Genomic DNA, 15,641 nt, shown 5'->3' on the forward strand with positions numbered 1-15,641 from the left:
GAAAGCTTAAGCCTGGCTGCACGTTCATAGCTACCAAATTGAGAGCCTTGCTTGGGTGTTTTGTGCATTTAGTCTACCACATAGAGGATAGAAGTACAGATGCCCATATCCAGTCCTTACAGTGGTTTACACTATCAAAGGACACTGGGTTGAAACATCTGTGTATTTCGCCATTCCCCTGATGAAGTTCCTCTAATACGTGATTAAATTTAAGGAACGAAACATGTTTGGCTGATTTGGCTAAATATATTGTTCATTTTTGCTAATTGCCAATTTGACTTGTTGGCTGAGTAAACCTAGGCATTTGAGTGAATTTATTGTAATACAGGATATGCCTTGTTTGGTGGTGATGGGAAGCATAGTTAGAGATTAATCAGTTTTATGCTTAATCCTCTTTCCTACTGAGATCCCCACCACTGTTTACTGGACTTCTGAAACATACTCTTTCAATCCTGAATGAGGGGAGCCTTTTTCCCTCTTGGCAACCCAACCTCTGGTATAAGCATGTACTACTCAAGTTGGAAGTGACTGAGCAGCCAGGCTTATTAGATAAGGGGATAATATGAGCGGTAGGGTTGCAACATAGTTTCACAGTGACAAGTATCCAAATAAAACTTGTACTCCAAGGTTTCTTGATATTGAAAATATTTATTAATTTAACAGTGTTTGAATAAGCCTTCTTTAGAAGGGAGCAAAATATATAACAATTTATACTTCAATAAATACACTCTGTTTCACTAAATCAGCAAATACCCATTTCGGATGGCACACATACTTCCTACTCCCTGAGATGAGCGGACATTAATATATCACTGGTACATTTAGAGCAATACTGAGTTAGGTGTCAAAAAGGAAAAGGTCAGGGGAGAAAACAATGGTTTACAAGTATCTCAAACCAGTAAGCATGTTTAAACCCACAATGCAATGTAAATTAACCCTTTCCCAGCCACACAAGTGAAGGATGTGTGACTCTTTGGAGAGACCGATCAAAGCACACATTTGGAGGATAGAGTATCAGGGAGCCAGGACAGCCAAAGTCAATTGAGCAAAGTCTAGGGGAACTGAAGTTCTTCTTGAAGGTAAGTAAAGTTTTGCACAATGTAATAGTTTTTATAGAAAAGAAATCACTGTTGGGCCACACACTGGGAGGCTTGTGAAAGGCAGAGCTGCAAGCAACTCTACAAAAGGCAGTAAATGCAAGTCTCAACTGAGGACAAGCAAACTACACAGCAAGAGGTAGGTACCCCTTAGTTCACAGTACCTTAGGTCTGAAGAAATTGGTTCCAGCTGTAGTATGGCAGATCCTTTTGTTCCTGGGCCTCAGTTGTGGGGACAAGAGGGAGGAGTAAATCTCAAGAAGGACCTTTCCAACAAGAAATGGTGAAAAAAGACTTGGCCATTTTGACAAAATTGGCACCCATGGGTGCTTTACTGCAGCTGCAATTGCAGCCCACGGTAGAATCACGCAATGGTAGGAAAAAGTAAACCACTGCCACCAGCCACTAATTGTTGAAAGGGTAACCTAGAAATGTAAGTAATGTCAATTTCACGTCACTGCTCTTGGAAACAGTAGTTTAACCAAGAGAGTATTTAAACCTTATGGAAATCTGAAAGACTTCCCTGTGCCACTGCACTGAAGGTGCTGTGTCACAATTTAAAAAGATACCTATGCAGTTTGTCAGACTCCAAAACCAAAAGAGTGTTCAAATCAATTATAAATACATGAGTGGGAAAAAGGTCTTGCTCTCTCCAGGATACAAATTAAAAGTCCAGCAAGGTTGATGCTAAAGTCACTTTCACCCTATGGGATTGCATAGCAATGGCAGTGAACATATCCCCGAAGGGGAAGAAAGACTGTTTCCTAAACATTGTCAAGGATGGGAAAGATGCAATGTGTGAATCCCTCCAGGCTAGTCTCGACTCTGCTGACAGTATCAGCAGGGCTATGGTTTCTAGGACTGTAAAGCGCAGATTTACCTGCTTGAGAGGCTGGTTTTTCTACGGATGTGCGGTCTAGACTGCCCTTTGACGGCACACATTTGGCAGCAAGGCTGACGAGAGCCTGGAGAAATCCCATGGCACTGCAATCAGACAGTCACAAACCTGCCCCTCTAGTACGGCTTGGAGGGGCAGGTCCTTTCGCTATTCTTCCTCAGTAGGAAGAGGACTGTCAAATCAAAGGTCATAAGATTCCGCCGTGGTGGACGAAGAAGAGGTGGAAAGACCGCCCAGGCAGCGACTGCTTGAACAGCCGTTGCATCAGCCGCCTCAAAACCTCTCGGAGGCCTTACTCCACAACAGCCCAGTGGGAGGTAGACTCTCAGCATCTGAAATAATGGGTGGGTATTACTTCATATGCATGGGCATTGGAGACAGTTGCTGAGGGTTACTGCCTTCCCTTTCTAAAAAGGCCTCTGCATCATCCACCAAGGAACGGCTCTTTCAAAGTTCCAGATCTGCTCCTTATGCAGGAAATGTTGACCCTGCTGGAGAAAGCTGCTATAGAACCAGTACCTGTAGCGGAGAGGAACAAGGCTTGCTACTCCCCTTACTTTCTAAACCCCAAGACAGACGGAGGATTGAGACCCATCTTGGACTTAAGTACATCCCATGCATTACTCACCAAGCAGTGCACAAGACTGGCCCATTATACCTACAAGAAATATAAAACCATACCTCCCATCCTGCACACTAAGATCAAGCACCGCCCTTCTAGTGATCCCAACCTCTGTCGGGATTGGAGGAGCCACCTTCTCAACCTTGGCCCCTTCTCTATGGAACTCGCCCCCGTCTCTCCCTCATGTTCGACACAACCAAGACTGACCTTCCGCAAAGCTCTAAAAACGTGGCTCTTTCCGTAATGCCAACCACGACTATCTGAAGCTATTGAACCCTAGCAACCTGATGACTAATGCTCAATGAGATCTCGAACAATGTCACCACTGAATATGCATATTTCGCTATAAGCAACAGCATGCCTTAAATGCGGAAATATCTATCTCCTTAGACCATAACTCCACTGAAACGCACTCCTCCCATATCACTATGCTTACACTCTACACATCACACAATTAGAGTGCAGCTACATCCCTCGATCAATTTCGGTCTCTCTGCTCACATACAAACATTATCCCATGAACACCTCATCACTCTAATAAAACACTGCTATATCCCATCACAAACCGGCCTAGCTGCACACAACCGTCCTGCAGGCCTAACACAGCCAGAACCTAGTCTTGGTGCCCACCCGCCAGACTGCACACATTCAACCGATATCAATACTACCACACCTAATCCCAGAATGCAGCTACCATAAGGCAATTACTTCAGCTGCACACAATTGGTGCACCCAAGAACCCTACAACACCCTAATCTCTCAACTGACCTGGACTACGGTCCCCGAGGGCTTTTAACCTACTAGCACTTTGACGTCATACCAATGATATATAGAGCGCTATATAAATGCCAAATAACATAACATAACAGGACGGAGAAGTTCAAGATGGTTACACTTTCTCAGATCCTTCAGGCCCCCCAGCTTCAGGACTGGATGGCTTCATGGACCTTCAGGATACTTAATTTCATGTGCCAATCCATCACAAGCACAGACAATACCTGAGGTTCCCCATTGGCGGTTCTCATTATCACTTGAGTTCTGGGCTGATCTCCACTCCGACGGTTTTCACCGAGTTGATGGCGGTGGTGTCAGCAATTCTCAGGAGAGGGGCGGGGGGAGATTCACATCTACCCTTACCTGGACAATTGGCTGATCAGGGCACGTTCTCCTTTCCCTGGCACAGTCCCTGGAACATCTCAGCGTAACCTGCCACTCCCTCCACAAACTGGGCTTCTCCCTCAACTTCAAAAAGTCGCACATGATAACATCTCAAAAACTCATTCATTGGGGCAGTCCTAGATGCATCCTTGGAAAAAGCTTTGCCACCCGAGATGAGGAGTCTGACAAACTGCATAGGTATCATCTTTTTAAATTGTGACACAGCACCTTCAGTGCAGTGGCACAGGGAAGTCTTTCAGATTTCCATAAGGTTTAAAAACTCTCTCTTGGTTAAACTGTTTCCAAGAGCAGTGAAATGAAATTGACATTACTTACATTTCTCACCTCAACCATTGGTCTCTGTCTGAATCCAAACTACACATCAGCCGGAATCTCCTTATCAGCATTTCACCTAGCCAGAGAGGAGAACAAAGTGACGGATGATCTGATCAGGCAGAGCTTAGTCTCCCAGAAGTAGGAACAAGTTCAGGAAGTCTTCACCATTTTGGGAAACCCTCAAGTGGATCTATTTGTGACTAGTGTCAACCTGAAGTGCGAGCTGTGCTGCTCCAGGGAATTTCCCCCAAGGCGAGCTCTAGGAGATGTGGTCATAGTGAATTGGGAGCTTCCACTCCTGTACGCGTTTCCTCCAGTCCCTGTCATGCCTCATGTGATCAGGAGGTTGAGAAAGTTAGGGCAATCCATGATCCTAATTGCTCTGGATTGCACTACGAGGCTGTGGTACTCGGACCATCCATCTTCCCTCTACTACGTCTGCCACAAAGAGAAGCCCTTCTCTCTCAAGAGGAGGATCAGGTTCTCTACCCAGAGGTCAAGACTCTCAACCTTCACACATGTTTTCTAAGAGCATAGGGATTGGAACCTCCCAGAATGGGTAATGGAAATTTTACGTTCAGCCAGAAGTCCAGCAACCAACTCTTTATACCACTGCTGTTGGAACAAGTACTGCAGCTGGTTCATGGATACAAATGTGGACCCTTTTGGTGGTGGTGTTCCACCTGACTAAACTGGGGCACCAGGTTAGCACAATTAGAGGGTGTCTGGCAGCGTGATCTATTTTTAAGTACTCCACTGAAGAGCCATCTTTCTTCAAATTACCACTGGTTATTCTATTTCTGAAAGGATTGACAAATGTTTTCCCTCCCAAACCCGGGCTTGAAAAGGGACCGGATCTCAGCCTAGTTTTCACATTTCTAATGTGTACTCCATTGAAGCCTATTATTCCTGTCCTTCAAGATTGCTAACTCTGAAGACCCTCCATTTGGTGGCTCTTACATCAGCCTGTAGGGTTAGTCCACTTCGGGCCTCGTCTTGCAAGCCTCCCATACACAATTGTCTAAGGAAGTTAAACCAACATTTTTGCCCAAAATTGTAAAACTTTAATTAATCTCTGAAGATTATACTATTGTCTTTTTAACCTACACCTCTCCAGCATGGGGTCTGGCATGGATTCACATGCTCATGAATATTCCCCGTCGTCAGGCTGGGAATCCTCGGTAAAGAAAAATCAGTATCAGTTTCGTTTCTGATCTGTCTTTCGTAGTAGCAACCAATCACTGATCCCTGCGTCATACTGACCACAGCCAATGACTACCATCTCCCTAAGCCCCGCCTCTGGCAGCTATCTTCAGATTTTTACCGCACGTTCAAGTGTTGGGATCCTCGTGCTATTGCTCTCGAGCTTTAGTGCTTTTTTCGTGCTTTTTTTCATAGGAAAATGTTCTCTTTTTACGGTCAAAAGAGCCTCAAGCTCCACCGTTTCTTTATCCGATCAATGGGGACCCATGTTGGATTCTTCACGCCCCTCAAGGGTGAAGATTTCATCGAGCCATGCTTTTGGAGGACTCCAGAAGTTTCTCAGGCCCATCTCGGACATGGCCCAGGAGAAGGGAAGCTCGACGCCCGGAAAGCTGTTCAGGGTCTGCCCTGGATGCCAGCTTCAGAATGTCTTTAAGGAGATGAACACTCCCTTTGCCTCTACTGCCTGCATGAGGACAAGACGCATGTGGAGAAGGACTGTGCGTTTTGCGGCAATATGTCGGAGCGGACCATGAAGGACCGCCATCTGCGTCTCGCCAACTGGCTGGAAGGGGAAGAGCCCGTCAGGTGAGAAAAAGAAGAAAATGTCTGAGCGGTCTTCTAAGACCTTTGAGGGCGCCCCGGCGACGGGGGCCCAACAGAAGGCCAAGCACTGCGAGTCCGCTGGCACTGGGAGTGCCGAACGGTCAGACTCTACGGGTGCCAGGCAGGGCGCCTCCTCCCCGGCGCCATCAACCACGAGCCAACGCTCTGGCTCGGGTAAGAGGAAGGCCGAGCACCCGGCGAAGCTCCTGGAGAGACCCCGGTCGAGCTCGAAGGCCCCATCGGAGGGGGAGCGAGGCGGTGACCCTCCCCTCACCCTGCCCCCCCCCCCAAGGAGAAGGCGGTGAGCGCACCTAAGGTGGTGAAAGCCTTGATCCACCCGGCCAAGGTCTCGATCGAGACAGTCGAGGCGGCACTGGCTAAGCCTGTGGAGGCTACACCAGTGGTGGCGACCTCAGGCCCAGAGTCTCTCTGCCACCGCGGAGGGAGTCCTCTTTCATGCCCATCGACAGGACCCCCGTGAAACCTCCGGAGAAGAAAAGGGGGGGGCAGGAGGTCATCGTGGATTCGGCTTCAACCTCTGAAGAGGAGCTGATCGAAATCTTAAGCCACGGCGTTGGCGTGGAAGAAGACCAGCCTGTCGGGAGGGACCCCGACGTTGGAGACGACGATAATGTCGAGTGTGGCGACGGGGCTCCTGACCGACTGTCGGAATCCCCTCCACCAGTGCCGCCAGACAACTCGGCGGCCATTTTGTTGGCTATACAGTCCTTATGCTCGGAGATGAGGATGAGATTGCCGTTGCCACCAACGGAGGAACTGCTCCCGACGGGGGACCCGGAGCCAGGCCCTTCTGGGAGCCCTCCTCCTAAGAGAAGGATTCATCCTCCACCTCCTTTTCAACCATCGCGCCCAGCTCAGCCCTCCTCCCCGTCCATGACCCGTGTGGATGATACGGGGATGGACACAGCCACAACGGGTACAGACGACTAGGTTTACGACGAGGATCTCCCAGCGTCACCACCTCCCCGGGCTTCCCCGCCCGACGAGATTGGATCGGTTCATGCCATGATCGCCAGGGCATCCAAGCTTTTCCAGCTCTGCCCGGAAGAGAAGAAGGAAGGTTTCCTTTATCAACGGCGCAAGACCAAGAGGAAGACGGTCCTCGCTGTACCTCTACTGGACGATTTCTGGGATGAGGGTCTCGCCCTCCTCAAGAACCCATCCACAACACCTGCGAGAAGGGATTGGTACGAGAGGAAGTACTGGGTCCTGGACGCGGCCCCTTGTGCCTTCGGGCACAGCCGACCCCGGACTCGGTCGTCTCCGCGACGGCCAGGAAGAAAGCAGAGGGGGGGGCCTCGGCCTCTACGTCAACCTCCCCGCCGGACGGCGAGGGAAAGAAATTGGACACGATGGGATGCAGAGTCATCTCATCGGCAGCAACGACGATTAAGGCTGCCAGCCAACGCCTTGGCTATCGTAGCCCGCTACGACAGGGAGTTGTGGTACAAAATCGCCCCCCTACCAGACGAGGGCGGAGGCCCTAGAGATCTTGCAGGAAGGAGAAGTGGCGTCGGACCACGCCATTACGATAGCGACGGACATCGCTGACACTGGATTTTGCCAGTTGGGCAACGGCGTGTGCCTTAGACGGTGTGGATGGCTCAAGGCAACGGACTTACGGCAGAACGTGCAGACCAGAGTCTTGGACATGCCGTTCGACGGGAGCAACCTGTTTGGGAAAACAGTGGACGATTCCCTACAAGCCATCAAGACTGACACGGAGACGGCCCGAGCTCTTGGTGTTCTCCAGCAACGACGGCCGCCCTTTCGGAGCGGCGGAGGCAAGCAGGGTACTTCCAAAGGCTCAGGCAGCTGATTTTTCCACCTATCGTCAAGCGGCCCGTTCGTCACAGGAAGCCTACAGGGGACGAGGCAAGTCGGGCGGACCCTGCTGTCGTCGCCAGGGAGGACAACGCGGCAAAGCCTCGTCGAAGCAGGACTGAACCGGCCGTGGGGTCGGGCCCCCACCAAAGCACCCCGGTGGGAGGCCGGCTGGCGAGCTTCATCAGCGTGTGGGAGTCCATCTCCACCGACCGATGGGTGCTGGACACCCTGGCCCAGGGTCACGCGCTCGAGTTTCTAAAGAAGTTCCCGCGCCTCCCCCCCGTGGCCAGGAAGGAACATCACGTCCCTCAACTTCTCTTGGAGGTAAAGGCGATGCTCAAGAAAGACCCCATCGAACTCGTCCTAAAGAGGCTTCGGGGCTCCGGAGTTTACTCAAGATACTTCCTCGTGAAGAAGACTGGAGGATGGCGTCCCATCCTGGACTTACGACGACTGAACAAATTCATCAAGGCACAGAAGTTCCGGATGGTCACCCTCCAGCACGTCCTGGGTCAGCTGGAGGAGAGCGATTTCCTGTAGTCGTTGGATTTGGAGGATGCTTACTTCCATATCCCCATCCTAAAGGGACACCGAAAGTTTCTCAGATTCGTGGTCCAAGGGCGTCACTACCAGTTCAGAGCCCTTCCCTTCGGATTGAGGTCAGCACCCAGGGTGTTCACCAAGTGCCTCGCACCGGTGGCGGCGCGGCTGCACCTGGAGGGGGATCCACATCTACCCCTACCTGGACGACTGGCTCATCCGAGCAAAGACAAGGGAACTCGCCGCGGAGCACACGGCGAGGACCGTCCAACTACTCACGGACCTGGGATTCTCCATAAACTATGCCAAGTCCCACCTGGTGCCCGCGCAAGACACGCTGTTTCTGGGAGCGAAACTCGACACAGTGGCGCTTCTGGCCTCTCCGGAGGAAAGGACGAGGGCCATCTTGGGCAAGCTGCAGCGGATGCTGGTTGCGGACGCGGCCAGGGTGAGGTCCATCAAATCCCTCCTCGGAATGATGTCTTCTTGCATTTATCTCAGCGCCTGTGCAGGCTTCGGATGCGCCCGTTACAGGAGTTCCTGGATGCTCGCTGGATTCAGACGGGCAGCTTCGAGGACAAGATCACACTCGACGAGAGCTTCCGACGAGCGATCCGGTGGTGGGGCACCCGTGCGCATCTGACGGCGGGCATGGACTTCCAGACCCCGGGTCACCAGAAGACAGTGACCACGGATGCCTCCCTGGAAGGGTGGGGAGCGCACACCGAAAATCTGCACGCGAGAGGCCTTTGGCTCCCGACAGAGAAGTCCCTCCATATCAACGTCCTGGAGCTCCGGGCAGTGTTTTGGGCCCTCGGGTCCTTTCTTCCATCCCTCAAGGGCAAGGTGGTGAGGATCTTCACCGACAACACCACCACCATGTTCTACATCAGGAAGCAGGGCGGTACCAGATCACCAGCCCTGTCCAAGGAGGCGCAGGATCTGTGGCATTGGGCCGTCTCCCAAGGGATGTTTCTGGTGCCGTTTCATCTGGCAGGAATAAAAACACCATTGCCGACTCGCTCGGCAGAGAGCTGCGCTCGTGCCACGAGTGGGAGCTACGACAGGATCTAGTGGACCGCCTCTTCCGACGGTGGGGCACTCCCCAGATCGATCTGTTTGCGACGGCGACAAACTCCAAGTGCTGGAGGTTCGCCAGCAGGTTTCCCCAGCCAAGGAGCATGGGCGATGCTTTCTCGTTCCCCTGGGTGGGCCTGTTTCTTTACGTGTTCCCTCCATTGCCGTTGCTAATACGGCTCATCAACCAGCTCAAGAGGTCACGGTGCAGGATGATCCTCGTCGCACCTGCGTGGCCGAGGCAGATATGGTTCCCGGACCTTCTGGACTTGTCAGCGTGCCCGTCAATCAAGTTCCCAGTGGACGCGGATCTTCTCTCCAGGGAAGGAGGCGCCATCCTCCATCACGACCCAAAGTCGCTGAACTTGCAGGCCTGGCTCCTGCAGCGTTAGAGTTTGGAGGTTACGACATACCGGCCGACTGCAGAGAGGTTCTTGCAAAGGCCAGGGCGTCCTCAACTCTTAAATGCTACGGACACAAATGGAAGAGGTTCTCTGTCTGGTGCCACGCACAGAAGATTAACCCTCTACAGATTGCGGCTCCTCAAGTACTGCCGTACCTGCTGACGCTGGCCAAGGCTGGACTGGCGCACGCTTCCATCAAGATTCATCTTGCTGCGATCTCCCGATACACCAGAACCACGGGACGGACGTCTTTGTGGTCTCATCGTCTGGTGAAGGAATTAATGAAGGGACTATTCAGATCGTTCCCGCCGGTGAAGGCTCCGGCCCCGGCGTGGGAGCTCAATGTGGTGCTGACCAAGCTCATGGGACCTCCGTTCGAGCTCCGTTGAAGTTCTTGTCATGGAAAACAGCGTTTCTTGTGGCCATCACCTCCGCACGACGGGTGGGAAAGATCCCGGCCCTTTCCTGCAAGCCCCTGTACTTGACTTTTCACGAAACAAGGGTAGTGCTCAGGACGCACCCCTCCTTCATGCCCAAGGTGCCGTCGGACTTCCACCTCAACGAACCCTTCGTGTTACCTGTTTTCTTCCCGTCGCCTTCGTCGCCGGCTGAAAGGACTTTGCACTCGCTGGATGTGGCTAGAGCGCTGAAGTTCTACGTGGACCGCACGAAGAGTTCGGAAGACGTCACAACTTTTGCCTGGCTGTCCGAGAGCCCATTCCACCAGAGTGATCGCAGCTAACACAGCGTTCCTATCTGGTGTGCCCCTGCTGGACATCTGCAGGGCTGCTACGTGGAGGCCAACGCACACCTTCACGAAATTCTACTGCGTCGACCGGGATTCCAGGGAGGAGTCCAGGGTCGGCCAAGCAGTGCTGCGCAACCTGTTCGCCTAAGGTGAGCCTGGTGAGAAGGTAAGAGATGCTTAATGTTGAGTTGTTGTATTGCTTAATGTTGAGCCTGTTGCCACCTCCCGTGGTTGTGCATGTGTGTACTGCTATGTATTCTTTTATTCATGAGCATGTGAATCCATGCCGGACCCCATGCTGGAGAAGGAACAAGTTACTTACCTGTAACTGTTGTTCTCCAGCATGGGTCTGGCATGGATTCACATGCGAACACTCCCGCCTACCCCTCTGCGGCTCTTCACTTGGTCAGACTGCCACTTCACGTGCTACCAAATCTGAAGATGGCTGCCAGAGGCGGGGCTTAGGGAGATGGCAGTCATTGGCTGTGGTCAGTATGACGCAGAGATCAGTGATTGGTTGCTACTATGAAAGACAGATCAGAAACGAAACTGATACTGATTTTTCTTTACCGAGGATTCCCAGCCTGACGACGGGGAATATTCATGAGCATGTGAATCCATGCCAGACCCATGCTGGAGAACAACAGTTACAGGTAAGTAACTTGTTCCTTCATCCTGGTAAGGAAGAGGAGAGATTAGACGTGACCCAAAGCTTGCATTTGGCTTCTACATTTCCTGGATGTCTAAATTAAGACTGAATGATCAACATTTTGTTTGTTACACAGGCCATAAATTGGGTATGGCGGTCACAGAACAAACCTTATCTAGGTAAATCATCTTGTATTTCTGAATGCTATAGATTAGCTGGAAAAGAACCTCCTGAGGGTCTTAGAACTCGTTCGGCCAGTGGCATGGCTACTTCCGCTGCTTTAGAGTGGGGTCCCAATTCAGGATATTTGTGTGGCTGCCACATGGTCCTCCGTCCACACATTCACCAAGCATTTTGTCTGGACACTTCCTCAGGCCATTCTGTACACAAAGACCAGCAAGGATTTCCTCAATTCTTTTTAAAGATTAAGATAAGAGTTGGGGGATTTACATCCCACTGGGATAGTTTACTAAAGTCTTACCTCCAGGTGGGACTGTAGGAAAAGTCCCCTAACAAGAGACAAGGAATTTAAGATTCAATTCTGTACATACTTTTGAGTGTTCAGGGTTACCCTGTCATGTCCGTTTCTTGTTCTCAGCCCTTCTAGTCCTACTTGTAGTGTGACCATGACTGCTTCACCACTAGTACATATTGGCATGCCTAGTGCCACGCATGGCCTTGGAAGGGCTGAAGCCCTCCCACTTTGACGCAGAAGTCCTCATTATGCTCTGAGGCCCAGCCTGAGCTCAGACGGCAAAAAGCTGTCTTATTTGTCACCTCGGAGAGCAGTGCATTTACTTACTTTTCAACATACTTTTATACTTTGAAAGTAAGTTAAATACCCTGTTATCCAAGGTGAGAAAATAGACTTTTACCTACCGTGACTGAGGCCCCAGCAAACGTGCTGAGGACAAAAGCCTGACCATGGGATGATATCAATAGAGCAACTATGTGGAAGCTAAAGGCTCAACCTTTAGTTGGCCCATGATTAGTGTTCCTTTGTTTAACTAAATAGCTTGTGAGATGCAGAGGCCTAGATGGGGAAGGGCCTGAGAGGTCCAGAAGGAAACTGAATTAAGAATTAAGTGTTTGTGTGTGGATTGTATGCATGTATATATGGGGGGATGGCATTCTTTTACTGGTGTTGGTCAACAAGATAAGTGCTCTCACATAGGTGGGCCTTTGTGCAGCCCGTAAAGCAATGTTACCTTAATGTTCTATGACATTAATGGGTAAATATAACATGAGTGTTCTTATATAGGGGATTTGTATAAAGATGGTTGGTTATTTTTATAGTGCTTTCGCCAAAGCACTGTACATAGAATATATTTATATAAAATGATCACCCAACCGAATTTGGTATTCATTTATTGTAGAATTACTGGCATTGTGGGCAAAGCAAACATGAGTATATTCTGATGTGCTAATACTGGCATATATAGGAGCACCAGAATGGATGTGTTTGGCACAATCCGTATGAGCATGTTGGGTAACTGGTTTACAGTGGACAAAGGCATTATGAAAATGTGTTTGAAAATGCTCTTGTGCATTGTTGATGACTTGGCATCTAATGGACTTTTTTCATGTCTTACCCTACAACACAGATTGTAAACTGACTTTTTGCCTAATGTATTGTAGAAAGTCTACTGTAAAATTCACCATTTCAACCCCTTATTTAAACATTTTCCTCTGGGATGAACACCTCAACCTACCTGGGTTGGTTTGCTCTTCCCCCGCTACTCTTGGTAGCTCCTACAGATTCGGTCTGGGCAGAAAAAGCCCAGTTCCCTCTTTTGGGCAAACCCTACTACCTTCACTCAAGGCCACCCCTTGTTACACAATCCTTGATACGCCTCTGGTGCGTTGTGAGTGAAAGATGCCTCAAATGTGCCAAAGGAAGGTGCAGTATCTACTCGGCCTACCGGGCTCCATGTGGGGATCAACAGCGAAATAGGTTTAATGACATCTCACTACCAGCTTTCAAAACTGCCATCCAACCCCCCAAAATGGTGTGGTCGGCTCCGCCCCTACTTTTTGGTGAGCCACGGAAAGCTTCATCCCTGAACTGGTCAAAGCTATAATCTAGTGCAGGGCAAAACTCAAACACTGGCATTCCCTGGCCTCTTCTCGTTGAAGTTATGTGCATAGACTATAAGGATATATGTCTCAGACGTTAAAGCCTGTAATATTTTCGAGGCAAGCTCATTAACTGATTCTGTGGATCTCCTCCAGTGCCAGCTACAGGTCTGCCAGAGCCCTGTGCGAGATGTGTGCGCTCCCCACCCACCACAAATGCAGAACAACATGGGGCTCAGTTCTGTTTGGCTGATACCTGTTTGCTGAACAACTGTTCTCGTATCACGACGTGATTCAAAAATAGGCGCTGTTTACATGATACTAAGCTGGAGGCAATGCGCCCTGTATTGGGGGGTCGCCCTCTGAGCGCACCTTGAGCCGGCGCATATCTCCTCCCATGCATGTATAGCCTTCCCGACAGAATGCCCTTTGCACTGATGCAAAGTACTTCATCATCAGATTTGAATCGCCCATAATTATCGGAGCAACTTCTTGCACACTCCAGAGTCTCATTTGGCTTATGATTCATTCCCCTGTGAGAATCTCAGAGCAGCCTTGTCTACGGACCACCAAGGACTCCTTCGGTGTGATCTGGCTCCCATCATCCTATTCAGTGCAGCCACGCCCACAGAACCTTCGAGTCATGGTCTTGTACACAGAATCTCCTGGAGTGGCATTCTCAGAGCAGCTTTGTGCCCAAGCTCTGACGCTTTCTCCAACACAGCAAGGACACGTTCTTTTCGCATATTAGTGCAAAGGCCCTTGGCTTGGCTTACTTTCCATGTGTGTATGGAAGTCACACATTGTCCTATTACTAAGGCCGGAAGCTAATAGGAAGCCCGGATGAGTTGGGATGAAGTGCTACCAAATGAGTTGAACTGCAGACTTCAATGAAGCGTCAGAGGGGAAGGAAACAATTCAGAAGATTGTCTAAAAAAACAATCGGCCTTCCTCTGGCGGCTGCTTCCCGTTTGCTCCCTGGCCCCTTTGGCTTCTTATTCATGCAAAGTTCCAAGGTGCAGCTTGGCAGCCTCCGAAAAGTCGCTAAACGCATCACACAAGTCACTACTTCACCACGGGCTAAACAATACAAAAAAGGTTATTGTGAAAAGAATCTTACCATGTCTGATTAGTGTTTTACCAATCTCGCAGCACGTGTGAGAGACGTAGGTGCTGTCAGCCCTGGTCCTAATCAAGGGTGATGGCACCTTCCAATGGGTACTGCTGAGTGCTTAGCACGTCGATCCCAGCTTTCACTCCTGCCGCCACCAGCCTCTGAAAACGCATCGAAATGCAGACCAGACTTAAACGCAGAAAAGCGATTAGAGATGGGCGAGGAAGAGGATTCTTATTGAATGAGCACTGGAAGGAGCTCGCCCACGGGTTCAATATCGGCTTTGGCACTGTAGTGACATAAAGCAGAATGTTAGTATTTTTTAGTATTTTATTTATTTCTATAGCGCACCAGGCCCAGGGGCATCCGGGCGCTTAACTTAGTTACAACAAGATGAAAGCATGACAAGGCAATGTGACAGAGTATTACAAGATTATTACAGGAAGATTTACAAAATTTACAACATATACATTCAAATGAATATCGATAAGGCAGTGATTTACAGGATAGTTAATAAGGGATGCCGAGTAGGTCAAAGTGCAAGTAGGGCAGTAAGCTGATGTTAGCAGTCTTGGGCGGATAGCCATGCTTTGGTAAGGTATTTGAATTTCAGGAAGGAAGGTTCTGCTCTAAGGTCATTGGGGAGTGAGTTCCAAAGTTTGGCTGCCAGGATGGGGAAGCTGGTTCCACCAGATCTTAGGAGATTAAAGCGCGGGATGACAAGGCAGTTGGCTTGGGCCGCTCTGCGAGGTCTGGTGGAATTGTGGAAAGAGAATCTGTTTGCCAGGTAGCGAGGGGCTTGGTTGTGGAGGCATTTGTGTGTGAGAGCCAAGGACTTCAAGGAGATGCGCTGTGGGATAGAGAGCCAGTGCAGGTTGCGCCTGGTGTCAGATATATGCTGGCGCCTAGGAATGTTAAGGGCCGCTCTGATCGCATTGTTTTGGACAATTTGTAGCTTATTTAAGTTGCAGAGATTAGTACCTAGATAGAGGGCATTACAGTAGTCAACCTTGGATAGAACAAGGGTCCTGGCCAAGGTTACGCAGTTGGCAGTGGTTAGGAACGGGCGACAGGCGGTGATGAGCTTGCAAGTAAGCGCTGCTGCAGATGAGACTGCGTTGGATTGTCTAGTCAAGGATAGGGTTGAGTCGATGTAAATCCCAAGGGCTTTCGTGTCCTTAGCAATCGGGATGGTATTCCCATCGATGGTGAAAGACTTGAAGGCAGGGTTAAGTTTAGTGAGTTTTTGTGGTGAACCAAGAATG

At 50.0% G+C, this 15,641-nt stretch overlaps 1 protein-coding gene across 5 annotated transcripts in view; it reads left to right on the forward strand.

The window, feature by feature from the left end:
- LOC138447655 (neurogenic locus notch homolog protein 3-like) overlaps window positions 1-15,641 on the forward strand; it is a 798,580-nt gene that overhangs the window by 245,439 nt on the left and 537,500 nt on the right. The window lies entirely within an intron of this gene.

Source organism: Ambystoma mexicanum, chromosome 3q (genome assembly GCF_040938575.1).
Source record: "Ambystoma mexicanum isolate Mex_15411 chromosome 3q, UKY_AmexF1_1, whole genome shotgun sequence".
Taxonomy (NCBI): Eukaryota; Metazoa; Chordata; class Amphibia; order Caudata; family Ambystomatidae; genus Ambystoma; species Ambystoma mexicanum.